Below are 7,125 nucleotides of genomic sequence, written 5' to 3'. Positions count from 1 at the left end.
TATTTGTTCATGACTTTGGCTTGTGCTATTTAAAAAAAGAAATAAAAAATTTATTGAAATTTGTGGCTGACGCAAGAGAAAATGTGAACAAATTCAGAAACTGTGCAGACTTTTGCACTCCGCCGATAAAACAAATCCTAATCATATAAAGGTTGAAAAGTTAAATACATATTATTGTAATTAGAAATTCAATTAAGCCCAAAATAATTCATGATCTTTTGGGATTTAGGTGTAATTTTATTTTACCAAAGTTTTTCTTCTGACCAGAACAAACACTTAGAAATCTTGTTTCTCCTAAACACAAATTGCGTTTGTGACTTGGATCTGATTTTATTTTTACATTTTTTTTCCTAATCTGTGGAGAGCTAAAGCTTTCGACCGACAACAAGCAGGTCTTTCATCTTCAAAGAGAAATCCTCAAAACATCAGTGGAGATTTTATCAGGTGCTTAAAATATTTTGTTCCCCCATCCTAACTTTGTCAAAAAAGAGCAAATGTTATGAAACTCACGGGAATTATTGTTGATAAAAAGATGAATGAAAACAGTAAAAGACTTGCAGATAAATTAATTTGTTTCCATTTTATAGAGGGCGAACACATTATTTCAGGCAGCTGAAATATCCATTCTCTCCTCTTCTCCTCCAATAACTTTGGGAAATAAAAAGCACTTGTTTCCAAATTCTCAAAAAATATTATGTGTGATACCATACTAGACATCTCCTTAATCCAGTAATGTCATATTTTACATTAGAAGGGGATTTACCAAAAAGTTAACACTCTGATCTTTTCAGGAAGTCTTTATTTTTTTGCCCTGGTATCGGCCAGCTTCCCTCCTCCTCATTTTATCAGAAATGAAAAATTCTAAATGCACACAACGTGTTGGAAACCTGTGTTTGTTGACTGACTTTTATTTGTCAGGCTTACGAGACAAAAGATGAAAAAAAGATCGATTCACTTCGCGTTTAAAATAGCACAAAACAGCGTAAAAAGACCTCCACACAAGACCACATTTATTTATGTATGTATTTTTATTTTGATAGCTGTTGATTAAACGAAAAGTTACAACACTGACATGATTATATGAGTAATTTTTACCGATAAATCGGTCAGAAGCGCCGTGAATATGGTCAGATCCGCCGGATCCACCTCTCTGGCTGCTCCCGACACAGGGAGAGCTGAATTAGCTGTGTGAAGCTGACACCCCACCCACGTCAAAAAATCCAGCAAATAGTCTGAATGGTTAGTGCTCCGTTTGTGCAGGTTTGTGCCGTTAAAATTTTCGTTTGTGCAGTTTTGGTTTCTGAGATATTAAACATTATTTTTTAGGTCATCTAGAGTTCACCATCCCCCCATATCGCTCCAAAACAAACCAAAGTGGGCTAGTTCGTTAGTGCTCCGTTTGTGCAGGTTTGTGCCGTTAAAATTTTCGTTTGTGCAGCTTTCGTCTTTGAGATATTAAAAGTTATCATTTTGGCCGATGACGTCACCCCCCCCATATCGCTCCAAAACAAACAAAAGTGGGCTAATTCGTTAGTGCTCCGTTTGTGCCGTCACGAGACCTTGTGAACATAGACATTAATACGCCTCATGGAGCGGGCCGGTGTTATGCCCAGAAAAGCCCCCCTGCCCAAATTTGCACCCCCTGTCGCGGGAGCGCGCATCGCTCTAAGCTCTCGCATATTGACGAGGAAACGGATAAAAATATGACCGAAGAGGAAATTTTTAAGATATTTGTAACATTATCACGTTTCCTAACCATGTAATCCCTAATACGGTGGGTTTTATTTCGCAAATTATTTGAAATAAATACGGTTTTTACACTTTTATTGACACATATGAGTCGAACTTTTTTTCAGTCCGTGTCTGTTGTAAACGTTCTCCGCAAATGGTTTGAAATTCTCTGCTTTGTCTTTTGATATCATAATAGCTCAAAAGCATTACAACAGAGAACCATTATGTAGAACATTTTATATCATGCTTCACTTCTAGTCTGTTAATGTAGGAGGAAATGCAACTTAATTTATGAGCCTGAAAATATTGGCATCCGTCTTGTTGATATGAAACTTATAGCATTAGCTCAGAGAACAAGTGTAATTACGTAGAAGAGATTAAATCATTTCAACTCTTTATTTCCCCCAATTAGCACAGGGATGCATGTTTTGGCAATATAGATTTTGAGCCTGCCACAATATGCATCCCTTCTTTATTCCCCACAAATATTATCCTATCGATATAAAACATGTACCAGCAGTTCTTGGAACTACTCAGATTATGTAGAAAAAAATATTTCACTATTAACTCTTGAATTCTTTAAATTAGCACAGGGATGCATTTTTGGACAATATGGATTTCCAGCCTGCCAAAATATGCATCCCATATCTATTCCCCTCAAATATTATCCAATTGATTTAAAACTTATAACAGCAGTTCTTGGAGCTACTCTCATTATGTAGAAATAGTTATTTTACTTTTATCTCTTTATTTCTCAAAGTTGGCACAGGGATGCATTTTTGGGCAATATGGATTTCCAGCTTGCCAAAATATGCACCCCTCTCTATTCCCTTCAAATATTATCCTATTGATTTAAAACTTATACCAGCATTTCTTGGAGCTACTCTCATTATGTAGAAATAGTTATTTCATTCTTAACTCTTTAATTCTTCAAATTAGCACAGGGGTGCGTTTTTGGGCAAATTTCCAGCCTGCCAAAATATGCACCCCTCTCTATTCCCTTCAAATATTATCCTATTGATTTAAAACTTATACCAGCATTTCTTGGAGCTACTCTCATTATGTAGAAATAGTTATTTCATTCTTAACTCTTTATTTCTCAAAGTTAGCACAGGGATGCATTTTTGGGCAATATTGATTTCCAGCCTGCCAAAATATGACGTTTTTTTGTAATTTCTTTTTTTTCCCTCTGATTCGCCGCTCTGTCGCTTTTTTTTCTCTCTGCGCTCTTCGTCTGTGCTGCAGAGAGTAGCTCCAAGAACTGCTGTTATAAGTTTTAAATCAATAGGATAATATTTGAAGGGAATAGAGAGGGGTGCATATTTTGGCAGGCTGGAAATTTGCCCAAAAACGCACCCCTGTGCTAATTTGAAGAATTAAAGAGTTAAGAATGAAATAACTATTTCTACATAATGAGAGTAGCTCCAAGAAATGCTGGTATAAGTTTTAAATCAATAGGATAATATTTGAAGGGAATAGAGAGGGGTGCATATTTTGGCAGGCTGGAAATTTGCCCAAAAACGCACCCCTGTGCTAATTTGAAGAATTAAAGAGTTAAGAATGAAATAACTATTTCTACATAATGAGAGTAGCTCCAAGAAATGCTGGTATAAGTTTTAAATCAATAGGATAATATTTGAAGGGAATAGAGAGGGGTGCATATTTTGGCAGGCTGGAAATTTGCCCAAAAACGCACCCCTGTGCTAATTTGAAGAATTAAAGAGTTAAGAATGAAATAACTATTTCTACATAATGAGAGTAGCTCCAAGAAATGCTGGTATAAGTTTTAAATCAATAGGATAATATTTGAAGGGAATAGAGAGGGGTGCATATTTTGGCAGGCTGGAAATCCATATTGCCCAAAAATGCATCCCTGTGCTAACTTTGAGAAATAAAGAGTTAAGAATGAAATAACTATTTCTACATAATGAGAGTAGCTCCAAGAAATGCTGGTATAAGTTTTAAATCAATAGGATAATATTTGAAGGGAATAGAGAGGGGTGCATATTTTGGCAGGCTGGAAATCCATATTGCCCAAAAATGCATCCCTGTGCTAACTTTGAGAAATAAAGAGTTAAGAATGAAATAACTATTTCTACATAATGAGAGTAGCTCCAAGAAATGCTGGTATAAGTTTTAAATCAATAGGATAATATTTGAAGGGAATAGAGAGGGGTGCATATTTTGGCAGGCTGGAAATTTGCCCAAAAACGCACCCCTGTGCTAATTTGAAGAATTCAAGAGTTAAGAATGAAATAACTATTTCTACATAATGAGAGTAGCTCCAAGAAATGCTGGTATAAGTTTTAAATCAATAGGATAATATTTGAAGGGAATAGAGAGGGGTGCATATTTGGCAGGCTGGAAATTTGCCCAAAAACGCACCCCTGTGCTAATTTGAAGAATTAAAGAGTTAAGAATGAAATAACTATTTCTACATAATGAGAGTAGCTCCAAGAAATGCTGGTATAAGTTTTAAATCAATAGGATAATATTTGAAGGGAATAGAGAGGGGTGCATATTTTGGCAGGCTGGAAATCCATATTGCCCAAAAATGCATCCCTGTGCTAACTTTGAGAAATAAAGAGTTAAGAATGAAATAACTATTTCTACATAATGAGAGTAGCTCCAAGAAATGCTGGTATAAGTTTTAAATCAATAGGATAATATTGGAAGGGAATAGAGGGGTGCATATTTTGGCAGGCTGGAAATTTGCCCAAAAACGCACCCCTGTGCTAATTTGAAGAATTCAAGAGTTAAGAATGAAATAACTATTTCTACATAATGAGAGTAGCTCCAAGAAATGCTGGTATAAGTTTTAAATCAATAGGATAATATTTGAAGGGAATAGAGAGGGGTGCATATTTTGGCAGGCTGGAAATTTGCCCAAAAACGCACCCCTGTGCTAATTTGAAGAATTAAAGAGTTAAGAATGAAATAACTATTTCTACATAATGAGAGTAGCTCCAAGAAATGCTGGTATAAGTTTTAAATCAATAGGATAATATTTGAAGGGAATAGAGAGGGGTGCATATTTTGGCAGGCTGGAAATTTGCCCAAAAACGCACCCCTGTGCTAATTTGAAGAATTAAAGAGTTAAGAATGAAATAACTATTTCTACATAATGAGAGTAGCTCCAAGAAATGCTGGTATAAGTTTTAAATCAATAGGATAATATTTGAAGGGAATAGAGAGGGTTGCATATTATGGCAATCTGGAAATACATATTGCCCAAAATGCATCCCTGTGCCAACTTTGAGAAATAAAGAGATAAAAGTAAAATAACTATTTCTACATAATGAGAGTAGCTCCAAGAACTGCTGTTATAAGTTTTAAATCAATTGGATAATATTTGAGGGGAATAGATATGGGATGCATATTTTGGCAGGCTGGAAATCCATATTGTCCAAAAATGCATCCCTGTGCTAATTTAAAGAATTCAAGAGTTAATAGTGAAATATTTTTTTCTACATAATCTGAGTAGTTCCAAGAACTGCTGGTACATGTTTTATATCGATAGGATAATATTTGTGGGGAATAAAGAAGGGATGCATATTGTGGCAGGCTCAAAATCTATATTGCCAAAACATGCATCCCTGTGCTAATTGGGGGAAATAAAGAGTTGAAATGATTTAATCTCTTCTACGTAATTACACTTGTTCTCTGAGCTAATGCTATAAGTTTCATATCAACAAGACGGATGCCAATATTTTCAGGCTCATAAATTAAGTTGCATTTCCTCCTACATTAACAGACTAGAAGTGAAGCATGATATAAAATGTTCTACATAATGGTTCTCTGTTGTAATGCTTTTGAGCTATTATGATATCAAAAGACAAAGCAGAGAATTTCAAACCATTTGCGGAGAACGTTTACAACAGACACGGACTGAAAAAAAGTTCGACTCATATGTGTCAATAAAAGTGTAAAAACCGTATTTATTTCAAATAATTTGCGAAATAAAACCCACCGTATTAGGGATTACATGGTTAGGAAACGTGATAATGTTACAAATATCTTAAAAATTTCCTCTTCGGTCATATTTTTATCCGTTTCCTCGTCAATATGCGAGAGCTTAGAGCGATGCGCGCTCCCGCGACAGGGGGTGCAAATTTGGGCAGGGGGGCTTTTCTGGGCATAACACCGGCCCTTTGCTGCGATACGTAACAGCGTCCGCCATATTGAATGTGGAATATGTGCCAGTGAGCTAATACAAGTGAATGGACCGAACTTTATAAAGTGCCGTTCTACAAAGTATTTTAAGTTAATACCTGCCATTGACACGTTTTCTCACACACATTAATATATTTGTCAATCAAAGAAATGACTAAAGACAGCGTTTCTAACTTTTGATGGTATTATTTAATTGTTTTGGGGGCATTTCTGAATAAAGAGCACAATGTTTTATTTGATAGAAATGATTCTGATCATTTTTATATTGAAATTGATGGACAGACACACTTTTACAGTGTTTTATTAAAGAATATATTTACATAATTCCATAATTAATGTACATTTAACATTTCAAGACAAATAATTGTCCTGTATTTATTTTTTATACGTTAATGAGAAATGACTTTTGATTTATAAATCAGTCATTGTCAAACATTAAGCTACATATTTTCTTACTTTTTTCCAGAGAATACATATTACAGTATGTCAACTCTGCTATTGACAGCAAAGAGTGAAAATAATTCTAACAGAGCAAATTATGTTTATTTCATTACAAAAGCTACATTATAACACAAATACTTCAGATTGAGATATTTAACAATACACAAAAAGTGAAAGAATAAAACATTTATTTATTATACTGGGAACACTGGTCACAGGCTTCAGTCTGCTGGTCACACTGGGAGAACTCCAATGACTTCTGAGACGTCCTGGTTCACAGGCGAAAGCCAAGAATAAAAGAGAAATTATCCAAAAGTGTAATAGAAAACACATACGATATATGTTTTGTATATGTTTCTTTCACATTCAGAAAAATACATTTTCAGCATGTTGGGCTCTGACTCGAAGCATCTTTATAGCTAAATACCGACATGGTGAAGCTGAGCTGGGAAACAGACTGAAGAACAGCAGCTCCAGCTCTGATCCTGGCTGATCTTTCCTCACAAAATCCTCTGGTTTTTAATTAACTTCTCCTCTAACAGCGGTTTCTCAGCGGTTATTTCGGGCCAATTTAGCTACATGGGAAATATTTTCCGGCTGTTTAGAAGCAAATTTCTGGCTGTAAAGTCAAGTAAATCTGATCTTTCATCCTTACCTGGGGAAGGTAATCCTAATGAATCCAGTTTGTTTCGTAAAACGGTTGAAACAAGTCCACACAGCCCAGGACTTAAGGAGCTCCGATCGCCCTTCTGCCACATGGAAGATGGCGGACGCTTTTAC

General features: G+C 35.5%; 1 long non-coding RNA gene across 1 annotated transcript; it reads right to left on the bottom strand.

Moving 5' to 3' along the window:
* Positions 1–6,516: 6,516 nt before the first annotated feature.
* LOC145551726 (uncharacterized) lies at positions 6,517–7,091 on the bottom strand. The gene is made up of 2 exons (XR_014087614.1): positions 7,001–7,091; positions 6,517–6,614 (listed from the first exon to the last, which is right to left on the bottom strand). It is a non-coding gene; the product is annotated as an uncharacterized LOC145551726 (long non-coding RNA).
* Positions 7,092–7,125: the final 34 nt, after the last annotated feature.

Source organism: Poecilia reticulata, chromosome 5 (assembly GCF_904066995.2).
Source record: "Poecilia reticulata chromosome 5, P_reticulata-male-v2, whole genome shotgun sequence".
Taxonomy (NCBI): Eukaryota; Metazoa; Chordata; class Actinopteri; order Cyprinodontiformes; family Poeciliidae; genus Poecilia; species Poecilia reticulata.
Note: the sequence above shows the minus strand (reverse complement) of the source record. Positions and strands in the feature narration are given on the sequence as shown.